Source organism: Podarcis gaigeae (assembly GCF_964106915.1).
Source record: "Podarcis gaigeae genome assembly, chromosome: 11".
Taxonomy (NCBI): Eukaryota; Metazoa; Chordata; class Lepidosauria; order Squamata; family Lacertidae; genus Podarcis; species Podarcis gaigeae.
The window spans coordinates 5,874,615-5,889,218 of NC_139687.1; the positions used below are offsets into that span (position 1 = coordinate 5,874,615).

At 40.5% G+C, this 14,604-nt stretch overlaps 1 long non-coding RNA gene across 2 annotated transcripts; it reads right to left on the minus strand.

Moving 5' to 3' along the window:
• Positions 1-470: 470 nt before the first annotated feature.
• On the minus strand, positions 471-13,944 carry LOC310826869. Of its 2 annotated transcripts, none has more exons than XR_014556048.1 (3): positions 13,916-13,944; positions 2,913-3,118; positions 471-764 (listed from the first exon to the last, which is right to left on the minus strand). It is a non-coding gene; the product is annotated as an uncharacterized lncRNA (long non-coding RNA). The 2 variants fall into 2 exon arrangements; XR_014556049.1 differs by lacking the exon at positions 471-764 and adding an exon at positions 1,927-2,349.
• Positions 13,945-14,604: the final 660 nt, after the last annotated feature.

Consider the following 14,604-nt stretch of genomic DNA (forward strand, 5'->3'; position numbering starts at 1 on the left):
GTCTACCTAATTCACATTTCCCCAAACAATACGAGAACTAAAACAGTAATCCTTTAAAATTTGCACTTCTCCGAATTTTTCAATGCACTTTTCTAGCATTTTGTCTACAAAAATGCATATACAGGGATAAAGTTGGCATAAAAATGCATAAATTAGTGAAAACAACATACAAAAATGCATTATATTACGGGAAATTCCTTTGCAAAAATGTATAATTAGACCAAATAACATACAAAACATAAGAAACTCATATTAATATCCTGGTGAATTTTCATGAGGACTTTTTTAAAAATTGCAAACTGATGTGAAAATGTGGAGAACTGACCTTAAGATTGGAAAGATGAGAAACAGAGAAAAACCAAAATGGGCAGATTCTCTCATCCTTACTGATGAGCAAGAAATAGGCTGCAGTACCATAAAATAATGCTAATGTTGATCAGTATCATCAGCTTGTCCCAGAATGTCTTGGCTAAGGAGCAAATCTTGGCCAAGAAAGAGAAGCCAAGGAAACATTTTCTGCTGTACAGGTTACCGTAGCTCACAGAATCAAACCATAGGTGAATTGTCTATAGTTAAATGCATTGTGGTCTAGGATAAATGGCAATAATAGGGAGGTGCAATGGAAAAATTACAGCTGAGGAAGTCAAAGTGATTAGTAATTTAAGCAGTTTGGGAAGAGGAGTGGCATCTTCCAGGAAAAGCATTTTCAGCAGAATCATTCACTCACTGGCAGAGGTAGCTCCTTCTTAGAAATACCTTTCTTCCTAAAAAAGTGACATTTCTTGGAACAGTTTCAAAATGTGATGGATCAACACCAGTGCAATGGTAGAGCATGCTGATATTTAATGGCTACAGAGATTCTTTTTAGTGCCACCACTTCCCTAGCCAGAGAATCCTTTAGCCTGAGTGGAAGAATTTCTAATAAAATTAAGTTACAGATAGCTTACATGAATGTAGAGGCTTCTTTCTTTTATAAACCATTGACATTAGTGCCCTCTAATCTGGCATTTTTCCCAGCTCGAAAGCTGCTAATAGCACTTTATTTCTTTTGCTATTCCATTTTTTTTTTGTTCATAATATCTAGCACACTGATGTGTGGGGAAAACATTGTCCTATAAAAATGTCCTGATCTTATCTTAGCTAATGAATTAAATCTAGGGGTCACTGTGAGAATGCCATATTTAATAGAGGTCTTAAAGCACTGCACTAAATAAATACCTTTCATCTTGGTAACCCTATGACCTAAATTTTTAATTGCTGGAATAAGCGGCTTCTGCTTTAAATGGATTCGGCAGAGATGTGAAGCTGTTGTTAGGTTACTTAGTACAAACGCTCACTGATGTGCAGACTGGAAGATCCTGGGTGCATGCATAATCAATAATGCATCTTGCAAGTCTGGCAGAGTTCAATTGCCATATCTATTAGACCTTGACTTCTAGTATCGTCCTTTAAAATAATTAGCCAGCCTTTCTGGGGCAAAATGTATGGTACATTAACAAAGTGGTGGCATAGCATGTAAAAGCTGTTTACCACCGCGCCTCCAGAACCGTGACCCAATGGTCCATTGTTACTCATTGCTACTTGTAATTCCATGTTCGGGGTGGGGGCAGGATGAAGAAATTGCAAAGTTTTCACTGCTAGTATTTTCTCCATATTATATTATTATTCATTTCATTTTATGAATCACTTCCCATGGAGCATCCCAAAGCAATTTCACAATACAATAAAAAGTAAAACAGTTGCATATATAAAAACAATTGAAAATCGCTGCATATATAGAAGCAATTAAAAGAATTACTTATATACAAACAACATCAGTTACTCAAGAGTTGTGGTGTGATATTTTATTTCCTTAAAATGTTTATCTCCCATCAATGGTTACCAGCAACTGTTCAGCAAACTTGAGCAGGCCCATAAATCATCAGGTGTCTTCCCAATATGGTGGGATTATTGTCTTTCAATAGTAATCATTTGAAGATTTTCAGCACAAATCTAAAATCACCATATGCAAATGTTATATAAATCAATGCCCACCTTTGTCCTCCCTTCCGGTGTTGAAAATTCTCTATTTGTGACACTGGCCACCCAGTATCTAAATCCCAAACAGTACTATACTACTAATTAGCCTGGGATTGTGACGATCTAGAACAGCTCACTAACGGGGAAAGGGACTGCGCATGCCTGATATACACATGACCATTAGCTATGCTCCAGCTTGCACACATTTAGTAAGGCCCTGAACCTGTACAGTTGGATGTGCTTAGGAGCACTTTGCACAACTGGGAACCTCAGCACAAACAGGGTTCCACTGGAACACAGAGACCTGATGTTGAAGTGATGAAGCATGGCCTACAAATTAGAGGAATAAAATAACACAACTAAAAAAATAAATATAAAAAGCAATGTAAAACAATTAAGCAAAAAGGAACCAATATAAAACCAGAGTGAAACATTGATGCAGAAACCCATTTAAACCAGCAGCAAGTTGAGTACTCAGTAATGAGTCTCAGCTTGACAGCACAGCTAAACACAGATAAAAATAATTAACTTTCAAGCCGTTAATGATGGAGCCAAATATTTACATACGTTCCACAAATATGAGGCCACCAACAAGAAGACCCTGCCTCTAGTGCCTGACAATATCATGGATCTTCATTCTGGGCTGTGTACAGGGCCTCTGAGTGAGGCTGACCTTAAGGCGCAGACAGGTTCATATTGCTGCAAGCAGTTCTTCAAATAACCTGCCCCCAAACCATTTTGCTTTTTAGCCCATGGAAGGTCTGTGGTTTGTATTAAACTTAATTTGATGCCCAGAGTAGATACACTGAAATTAGTTCATTTCCATTCATTTCAGTTCTGGAAATTAATGGAAATTATGTAATTTGTGTGCACACCGAAGAGCGTGTACATACTTCAAATTATTTTGAACCTTTTCAGCACCAAAGATGTCTTGCTGTAACCTCTGAGTCTTGCACAAACAGAAATCAAGGCAGAAGTTTCTTTGTGGAACAGAAAGGTAATTTTCCAACTGGACTTATATGGTGTACCACCAACAGCATTATCAAACCAGCTGTAGTGTGTGCAGAGCTTCTCATTTTTATTCATGTACGCCAACCTCCTGAAAATATAGCAGAAACAGAATGTAAAAATAAGTTAATGCTCAAAGCCAAACCTGCTAAAATTAGTTAACCAAATTACATTAAACTCTCCATCTGCTTGTTACAGTATCCTGACAACGACAGCAGCAAAGCAAATTTGCTGACTGGTTTATTGAGTGTGCCACTTGTTCAAAATAGAAAATTAAAACAAAGTTCTCCCCTGCAGTACATATTATTTGTACCCTAATGCTACATTTATACAAATACTGTTTTCTTGGAATGGCTGCATATTTATTCATCGTGTTTTTTCCCCCAAGCTGACTTCTAAAGCTTCCCCTACTCCCCACAGTAATGCAGCAATTATCATTTTAATCATAATAATTTATGTTGTTTATCGTGAACAACTATGAAACACAGCTTTCTTTCTATTTTACCTTTGGGCCCCATCAACTGATGCTGAGAAATTTCATTTCCCAAGCTGAATAGACCATCGCACCTTTATTTGTACTAAAAGCTCTGGCAAAAAAAGGGGGGGAGCATTTCCTCATATACCTACAGAAAAATCTTACAAGAGTGAAACCATGAGAGAGAGAGCAGCATTCTTAGAGATTCTGCTAGCTTTATATTTAAGCATTAAGGCTGTAAATCTAGTCAAACTGAGCTGGCGGTTTGAAGTTAATGGGACTTACTTTTGAGTAGGCCTGCACATGCGACACTGTAATGTTGAATACATTAATCCTCATATTGTTTAAATAACCCTGGAAGACAATAGCCTGGATCCAGAAATGATCAAACACAATACGTGGTTGCGTGCAACTAGTGTCATGCTCTGCACCAGGCCTGGCCAAACTTGGCCTCCAGCTGTTTTGGGACTACAATTCCCATCATCCCTGACCACTGGTCCTGTTAGCTAGGGATGATGGGAGTTGTATTCCCAAAACAGCTAGAGGGCCAAGTTTGGCCATGCCTGCTCTACACAATTACTCATTGTCACTTATATAAATTGATATTCCTGTTTGTACAGAGGTGCTTCCACATTTATCCAGTGTAGGGTTGCTGTAGGTTACATTGCATTCGTCTTTGCTTGCCTGGACTGTAGATGGTTTGCTGAACTTATCCACAGGCAGCGACAGCCAATGCTGGAATGCATGCAGTCAAGGTAGAACTTAAGATTTGCTCCTTTCCTCCTAGTATATAAGGGCAGGTGGAAATAAGCATGCACACAAAGTCCTTAGCACTTGGGCAAAGCAGGTACTGGATTGAGAAATCTCTCCTGGCTTCATGATCCACAGTCTGCTAGTAATAATAATAATTTATATACTTCCATTCATTCAAAGATCTCAGGGCGGTTCACAGGATAAAAATACAGGATAAAAGCAAAAAACAAATATTTAAACCTGGGAAAAACAAAAAACCCCTCTTCCATAAACACTTTTAAAAGGCCGTAGAATATTAATCAGCCAAAGGCCTGGCTGAGGAAGAACATTTTTGCCTGGCTCCTAAAGATGTATAATGAAGATGCCAGGGAACCCTCCCCAGGGAGAGCATTCCCCAAACAGGGAGCCACTGCAGAAAAGGCCCATTCTCATTTTTGCCACCCTCCGGACCTTACATGGAGGAGGCCCATGAAGAAGGGCCTCAGATTATGATCACAGGCTATGGTTCAGTTTATTTGGGGAGAGGTAGTCCTTGAGGTATTGTGGCACACTAATAAATACATGCCAACAAAGGTCTATATAGTTAAACCTATGGTTTTCCCAATAGTGATGTATGAAAGTGAGAGGTGGACCATAAAGAAGGCTGATCACTGAAGAATTGATGCTTTTGAATTATGGTCTGGAGGAGACTCTTGAGAGTCCCATGGACTGCAAGAAGATCAAACTTATCCATTCTGAAGGAAAGCAGCCCTGAATGCTGACTGGAAGGACAGATCCTGAAGCTGAGGCTTCAATACTTTGGCCACCTCATGAGAAGAGAAGACTCCCTGGAAAAGACCCTGATGTTGGGAAAGATGGAGGGCACAAGGAGAAGGGGACGACAGAGGACGAGATGGTTGGATAGCGTTCTTAAAGCTACCAGCATGAGTTTGACCAAACTGCGGGAGGCAGTGGAAGACAGAAGTGCCTGGAGTGCTCTGGTTCATGGGGTCATGAAGAGTCGGACACAACTAAATGATTAAACAACAACAACAACAAACAAACAAACAAATACATATTTTCAATTATTTCTGCTGGATTTGGGTTCATTGGGCATGTGAAGTGGCTCTATATGCAAGTTGTTGTTGTTTAGTCGTTTAGTCGTGTCCGACTCTTCTTGACCCCATGGACCAGAGAACGCCAGGCACCTCTGTCCTCCACTGCCTCCCGCAGTTTGGTCAAACTCATGCTGGTAACCTCGAAAACACTATCCAACCATCTCGTCCTCTGTCGCCCCCTTCTCCTTGTGCCCTCCATCTTTCCCAACATCAGGGTCTTCTCCAGGGAGTCTTCTCTTCTCATGAGGTGGCCAAAGTACTGGAGCCTCAGCTTCACAATCTGTCCTTCCAGTGAGCACTCAGGGTTGATTTCCTTCAGTATGGAGAGGTTTGATCTTCTTGCAGTCCATGGGACTCTCAAGAGTCTCTTCCAGCACCATAATTCAAAAGCATCAATTCTTCGGCGATCAGCCTTCTTTATGGCTCTCACTTCCATACATCACTACTGGGAAAACCATAGCTTTAACTATACAAACCTTTGTTGGCAAGGTGATGTCTCTACTTCTCAAGATGCTGTCTAGGCCTGTCATTGCTCTTCTCCCAAGAAGCAGGCGTCTTTTAATTTCGTGGCTGCTGTCACCATCTGCAGTGATCATTGAGCCCAAGAAAGTGAAATCTCTCACTACCTCCATTTCTTCCCCTTCTATTTGCCAGGAGGTGATGGGACCAGTGGCCATGATCTTCGTTTTTTTGATGTTGAGCTTCAGACCATATTTTGCGCTCTCCTCTTTCACCCTCATTAAAAGGTTCTTTAATTCCTCCTCACTTTCTGCCATCAAGGTTGTGTCATCTGCATATCTGAGGTTGTTGATATTTCTTCCGGCAATCTTAATTCCGGCTAGGGATTTATCCAGCCCAGCCTTTCGCATGATGAATTCTGCATATAAGTTAAGTAAGCAGGGAGACAAAATACAGCCTTGTCGTACTCCTTTCCCAATTTTGAACCAATCAGTTGTTCTATATCCAGTTCTAACTGTAGCTTCTTGTCCCACATAGAGATTTCTCAGGAGACAGATGAGGTGATCTGGCACTCCCATTTCTTTAAGAACTTGCCATAGTTTGCCGTGGTCGACACAGTCAAAGGCTTTTGCATAGTCAATGAAGCAGAAGTAGATGTCTTTCTGGAACTCTCTAGCTTTCTCCATAATCCAGCGCATGTTTGCAATTTGGTCTCTGGTTCCTCTGCCTCTTCTAAATCCAGCTTGCACTTCTGGGAGTTCTCGCTCCACATACTGCTTGAGCCTTCCTTGTAGAATTTTAAGCATAACCTTGCTAGCGTGTGAAGTGAGTGCAATTGTGCGGTAGTTGGAGCATTCTTTGGCACTGCCCTTCTTTGGGATTGGGATGTAGACTGACCTTCTCCAATCTTCTGGCCACTGCTGAGTTTTCCAAACTTGCTGGCATATTGAGTGTAGCACCTTAATAGCATCATCTTTTAAAATTTTAAATAGTTCAGCTGGAATACCATCACTTCCACTGGCCTTGTTATTTGCAGTGCTTTCTAAGGCCCATTTGACTTCACTCTCCAGGATGTCTGGCTCAAGGTCAGCAACCCCACTACCTGGGGTATACGGGACATCCATTTCTTTCTGGTATAATTCCTCTGTGTATTCTTGCCACCTCTTCTTGATGTCTTCTGCTTCTGTTAGGTCCTTTCCACTTTTGTTCTTTATTATGGAAATCTTTGTACGAAATGTTCCTTTCATATCTCCAATTTTCTTGAACAGATCTCTGGTTCTTCCCATTCTATTGCTTTCTTCTATTTCTTTGCATTGCTCGTTTAAGAAGGTCTTCTTTTCTCTCCTTGCTATTCTTTGGAAATCTGCATTCAATTTCCTGTATCTTTCACCATCTCCCTCGCATTTTGCTTGCCTTCTCTCCCCTGCTATTTGTAAGGCCTCATTGGACAGCCACTTTGCTTTCTTGCATTTCCTTTTCATTGGGATGGTTTTCGTTGCTGCCTCCTGTATAATTTACGAGCCTCCATCCATAGATCTTCAGGCACTCTGTCCACCAAATCTAAATCCTTAAACCTGTTCCTCACTTTCACTGTGAATTCATAAGGGATTTGACTTAGATTGTATCTTACCGGCCCAGTGGTTTTTCCTACTTTCTTCAGTTTAAGCTTGAATTTTGCTATAAGAAGCTGATGATCTGAGCCACAGTCAGCTCCAGGTCTTGTTTCTGCTGACTGTATAGAGCTTCTCCATCTTTGGCTGCAGAGAATATAATCAATCTGATTTCAATGCTGCCCATCTGGTGATGTCCATGTGTAGAGTCGTCTTTTGTGTTGTTGGAAAAGCGTGTTTGTGATGACCAGCTTGTTCTCTTGACAGAACTCTATTAGCCTTTGCCCTGCTTCGTTTTGATCTCCAAGGCCAAATGTGCCAGTTGTTCCTTTTATCTCTTGCCTCCCTACTTTAGCATTCCAATCCCCTATGATGAGAAGAACATCCTTCTTTGGTGTCACTTCTATAAGGTGTTGTAAGTCTTCATAGAATTGGTCAATTTCAGTTTCTTCAGCACCAGTAGTTGGTGCATAAACTTGGATTACTGTGATGTTAAAAGGTCTGCCTTGGATTCGTATCGAGATCATTCTATCATTTTTGAGATTGCATCCCAGTACAGCCTTTGCCACTCTTTTGTTGACTATGAGGGCCACTCCATTTCTTTTACGGGTTTCTTGCCCACAGTAGTAGATACGATGGTCATCCGAACTGAATTCACCCATTCCCGTCCATTTTAGTTCACTGATGCCCAGGATGTCAATATTTATTCTTGCGATCTCATTTTTGACCACCTCCAACTTACCCAGGTTCATGGTTCTTACATTCCAGGTTCCTATGCAATATTTTTCTTTACAGCATTGGACTTTCCTTTCGCTTCCAGGCATATCCGCAACTGAGCGTCCTTTCGGCTTTGGCCCAGCTGCTTCATCAGCTCTGGATCTACTTGTACTTGCCCTCCGCTCTTCCTCAGTAGCATGTTGGACGCCTTCCGACCTGAGGGGCTCATCTTCCAGCGTCATAACTTTTATATGCCTGTTGTCTTTGTCCATGGAGTTTTCTTGGCAGGGATACTGGAGTGGCTTGCCCGTTCCTCCTCCAGGTGGATCACGTTTGGTCAAAACTCTCCACTATGACCTGTTCATCTTGGGTGCCCTGCTCGGCATAGTTCATAGCTTCTCTGAGTTCTTCAAGCCCCTTCGCCATGGCAAGGCAGTGATCCATGAAGGGGCTATATGCAAGTAGATACATGCATATGGGCACTTCTATTGGGGGTGGGGGGAATCCTGGCCGCATCATACACATAAGATGTCAAAGAGAAAAATAACTATCAAACTTTTAAAGGCAGCCCTGTTTAGGGAAGCTTTTAATGTTTAATAGGTTATTGTATTTTAGTGTTTTGTTGGAAGCCGCCCAGAGTGGCTGGGGGGACCCAGCCATATGGGCGGGGTATAAATGATAAATTATTATTATTATTATTATTATTATTATTATTTAAGAGCACTTCACAGAACCGACACAATTACAGTGGGGTGGTGGTAGTTAGGGATATACACAATAGGGTTTGTGTGGACCTCTCAGTTAATTGCCTGTTTATCAGTCAATGGCTAAGCCAATTCTTTCAGCAACATATACTTCCATGGGAGTATATTATAGAGCAGCTTTTTGTAACCTAGTGCTCTCCAGATGTTTTGGACTACAACTCCCATAAGACCAAACCAGAATGGCTGTGCTGACTGGAGCTGAAGACTTAAACACAGAAATTGTAAGAGTTCCATTTCTATTGTGTAACCCTGAAGACAACAACAAAGTATTGAGTAGATGAGTTTAATATAATATATAATAAGTGCACCCTGAGAATCTTGTTGAAGAGGATTAGTCTTCAGGAGGGAAGAGGACCCTGATCTCTTCCCCTCTCTTACCTCAGCACATAATGATCAGCTACAGACCACTAATGAAGTTTATGAGGATTATTGCCTATAATCCCTAGTGTAAAATTAGTTTGGTAAGCAGTTATCAATTTCCTTTGGAAAAGACCCATAGCTTTGTGGTAAAGTCTCACACACCAAAGGTTGGTTTCTCCAGACAGGGATGGTGGGGAAAAACCTCTCTTCTGAAACCACAGAGATTTGCTGCCTATCAGTGCAGACATGAACAAGCTAGGTGGTTCTTTGGTCTGACTTGGCATAAGGCCAGAGTTCCAAAACTGTGGGTTTCATGGTTTGCCTGTTAAGAACAGTGGCTGTCAACAGTGGGCTCAGGATATTAAATGTTCATGTTGATTTTTTCAGGGCTTCTCTTAATTTTTATTGCTTCTTTTATTTCTTGTATGGTATTTATTCATGATTGTGTTCAATATTGTATTTTATGGAATTCAAATTGTAAAGCAAAAAATTACAATATTAAAAAATAAAAGAAGCACTAAATATATAATTAAAAACCATACAGCATTTACCCATTACAATTGCTACAACAGGCAGAAAAATCATGAAGTCTTGGCCCTCCAAGACTCTTGACAATTTTCAAGTGGTCCATGGTGGATGGGAGTTTGGGAACCACTGGCGTAAGTTATCTTCCTATAATGTTCCTAATTGTCTAGCTAGCTTTCCATAGCAGGATGTTGCATTGACATGAAACTACAAATTGGTGCTGATATGGTACTCCTTGTATATAATTTGGTAGGGGGGGAAATCCAGTATGCATCTGCACAAGGGGTTTATTTTGCTCATATGGGATCTGTTTTGACTCAAGACTGCAATTATCCCTTGCTTATTTGGATGACAGCATTGGGAATGGAAGCAGAAGATAAAGACATTTTCCAGAGGAAGGTAGTTTCTAGCTGCAAAGGCAAAGAATTTTGTGGTACTGCACCAAATTGATTACGGCGTTAAGCTTTTGTGGGCTGCAGTCCACTTTATCAGATGCATGAAGTGGCCTCCTCAGTTGCAGGTGTGTGTGAATCTTCTGCTGAAAATAGCCTCATCCCACTAAAGCTGGCATTTACCCTCCCTGGTAAAACTTATGGACATATAGAGCTATTCTGGGAACTGTTGGGAGGATCAAGAGAAAAAACCATGAAGTTCCAAGAATCATATGTGGTTTCCCTTGTCTGTTGGAGAAGTATGCTGAAAGAGCCACAAATTATTATTCCAAAACCAAAGTGGGATTGCAAGTTACATTACGGGCTTCCACAAAATAATATACAATTCCATCTTAGTGCTTGTCAGAAAGCATACACACATACAAAATGGTTTCTAAAATGTTTTTAAATACCTTGCTCAGATTTTGGTTGGGTAACAGGCAATTTCATACATAATTGCGTATTATAAGGTATTGGCCAAAATCCAAAGATTCACAAAACAAAATCTGAATGCCCTTATGGTTTCTTGAACAAGCTCTATGACATAAAGCAAACTGCTTTTGAAACTTTCAAAAGTTGCCATTCAAAGGGGATTGGGGAATCCATAATTCTACTGGGCATGTCCTAGCTGACCTCAAGCAACTCTTTGGATCTCTGCCATTGATTATAATCTAGATGGAGTTACTGTAGGTATAACTAAAACCACCGAGACCAATGCACTTAGTGAGCTGAATTCTGTGCAGTGATTGTGATGACTGAATATATATCAACAGTCATAAAATCCTCATTCCTTGCAAACCATGGGAAATGTGCTTTTGTAAGAAAATGTCTTCATACAACCTGTATATTTTATGTACAAACAAGGTTTTGAGGGTATGTGTGTGGCTATATTCTGTTTCAATTTCAAACTGAGTGCAGCTGCAGTAAATTTAGTTGTGTTAGAATATGCAGTGGGCCTCTTTCCTTCTAAAGAAAAGTACTGCCTGATCCTAACCATATTTAGTTGGAAGCAACTTGTATTAATTTCAGCAACATTTAAATCCCAATTAAGTACAGTCAGAACTGTAGCCTTAATTTTACATTTGGACAGAGTTCTTTTTGGAGTAGCTTTATGGCAAAACAGGTCGTGTCCAACGTCATGCCACCTGCATAAACAACTTTCTCCGTACGGCTTGCCCTGAAAGATCTTTCCCAGGCTCCACAGAGGAGAACAATGTTGCTGTTTCCTGTCCAGTACAATAAAAACCAATACAGAACCAAGGAGTAAAACTCAAGGTGATAGTTTAAGCTGGACACTTATTACAAAATCTTGGAAAGATTTTTTTGCAGAAAACAAGTTTGTGGATATGCATTTAATATTGGCAAGCTAATAATATAGAAATCCCTGCACTGCTATTTCTGCTTCAAATTGTATCAACAATTACATAGAACATAGAAACGAACAATTGCCATCCAGTAATACTTAAACAACAGCCAGTACTTCCTGTCTTACATTGTCTTGCAGTTATTTCCTACCAAAATAGAACTAAGCATTGCCATTGTTCCAAAAATGACAAACCCTCAACTGTTTGAGAAGACCTAAATCTTTTTTTTGTTTAGTGTAAATTTCTTCCTCTACAGTAGTCACCAAATTTCCCTCATCCATTATCCCATCACTGAAGCTGCCAATTATTCCAATAGTTTAGAAAAAGTATATAAGTAGCAGTTAATATGTTTCATACTAAGTTCTAGTGCTTTAAATTTTTTTTGAAAAATCAGAAAAGAAATAGTTTTTGGTTTAATATAATGTACTAATGGCTTGTATCAAATGTAGCACTAAATCACTCATTTTGTCACTCATTTCTACTAGCACAATGCAACTTTCCCCATCTCTCCTCTTCTCCCTCCCACCTCTAAATCTGTTCTGGGGTTTCTCCCAGCCCTTTGGAGCATATATGGGGAGGGGGAAAGTTCCTTTGTGCAAGCATAAATCCTCATGGAACAAGAGCAGTGGATGGCACCTGTATACAGGTAACTCTCAGCTTACATGGGTTATTTTCCGGATATAATGCCTAAAGCCATGATTGTGTATAGTCAAAATACACTGGGTTCAATGGTGGGTGAGATTACCAGAGTCTTTTTTCCTGGATGCCTACCTCCTTTCTGCTCCCTATGTAATGTTTTAAAAAACTTGTTTGCCAAGCACGTAAAGCTGAATGTACACAAGTTACATGTACATAAGACGCGAGCTACCTGTATTTTAGAAATTGGACCTACAACAAAATGTTGTGCTGTGCCTCCTATGTGCTGCAACGCTCATGTTCTCCATACCCTAGTCTCCTTTCTGCATTGCTCCTCCTTACACCACCTTCTCCTGCCTCTTTGCTTCCTCTTCCCACATAAACAACTGTTTTCTCATTAATTGTTGGCAAAGTGTTTCATAGAATCATAGACTTGGAACGGACCATGAGCGTCATCTAGTCCAACCCCCTGCCCTGCAGGAACCTTTTGCCCAATGTGGGGCATGAACCCACCACCCTGAAAGTCTCATGCTTTACCGACTGAGCTATGTTGAGCAGGATACGCATGCTACTTAACATGGATAACTAACTCACTTCCACATATGCACTGAGCTACTTTCCTCTCAAATGTTGCTCTACTTCTGTATTCCTGTATTAACACAGCTCCTTGCAGGCCTTGCACATCTATTTTGAGTTCTGAGTAGGTAACTCCTGGGCCCCACTGGGCAAAGCAGGTTCTTCTTATACTGTAAGGTATTTGTTCATGCCTAAATCAGTTTCAGATCTATTTGAGCCCTCGGAGCAATTTGATCCAAGTGTGTTTTGTGGTCACTGACCAGGGCTAGAAAAGTGATGCCATCCTCTTCAGTGTTGGTGCTTGGATTGGGGTTAAAACACCTGCTTATTTATGATTCTTAAAAAATCCCAACAGGGTGTTTTTTTTTTACATGTATTAAAGGACTGTATTGGGCAAAATAAGCTGGGCTCCTGAGATCGTTGGTAAGATCATTTACCCCAAACCTCTGCAGCTATTGTTGTTGCACTTGGAACCATTAATAATAAGTGGGGAAAGTTGTGTTTCTGATTACGTTTCATCGTATGCCAAGGCAGCTGCTGGTGCGGTAGCAATCTGCAGCAAATTAGATGGCAGTTAAAGTGAGATTTTCCACAATCAAGAACAAAGCAGGGCCAGTTAGTATAAGGACAGCTTGTTCTTGTTGCTAATGTGCTTAAAAACTTGCTGTGCATAATTTGAAACAGCTCCTGTGCAAGGATGCTGACTTTGGTTTCTGTGGTCTAGAGCTAAATCAAAACCAAATGGAGGAGGTTGAAGAAGAAGATGACAAATTAGATACTGACATCTTCTGCTCTGGCTACAGGGATTATTCTTCTTTTTCATTCTGACTATTGATTTAAAAGTTAATTTCCCACAATATTAAAATACTTAATGGAAGACAGATGACTGAAACCTGGAATCCCCAGCCAGCTAGTTGCTGAAGGAAAGCTCAGACAAACTACTCTGTACATCCAATACAAATTATTTAAAGATGTAATAAACTGTTATGGAAAAAGTTGTTGAGCGCCTCCTTAATGCTTGGTTGAATGAAACACTGAGAGCTTCAAGCAAAACATTTCTCCATCCACCAACTGGACAAAATGAAAGCAATATGCAGCCCAAAGACTGGCACTCTTTTGACCTGATACTTTTCTCACTCAGCAAGGCAGTAGAGTCAATGTCAATGATATGGAAGCATGGCTCTTTTCTGCAGGACCTACAGCTCTGTGCTGTCCTTAACTTCAAAGGTATAAGAGGAGAGATGGAGAACCTATGGTCCTCCAGATGTTGTTGGACTTCACCTCTCATCAGCCCTGGCCACCATAGTCAGGAAAAATGGAAGTTGCACTTCAACATATTCTGCATCTTTTGTGTACAGAAAGACTACACAAACAAACAAATGCACACGAACAGTCCTTCAGATGCAAGCTGAAGCTGTTGGGAGTCAATTTTCTATTATACACTCCCATGCCACCATGTTACTAGACTGCTGATTGTATAAGAGTCTTATTACTGTCGTTGCATATATTGGCAATAACTTCTTGGGTCGATGGTTGTGTTTGAGTCTACGAAGGGCTGCCTTTTAAGCTGGTCTAGAAAATCTCATCTGAATGCACCAGGTTAGCAGTTTGACCCTCAAAATAAAAGAGTTGATTTTCAACTTATCAGTCTTGTACACACAGGTTTAAAACTGTAGTTTGCATGCAAAAACAATATTGCCCAACTCATGATACTCCAATAAAGCTTCATTGCTCAAAGGCAGCCTTTGCATTTCTCATCCTGATGCTTACCAGATATTTTGGCCTATGATTCCCATTGGCTCCAGCCAGC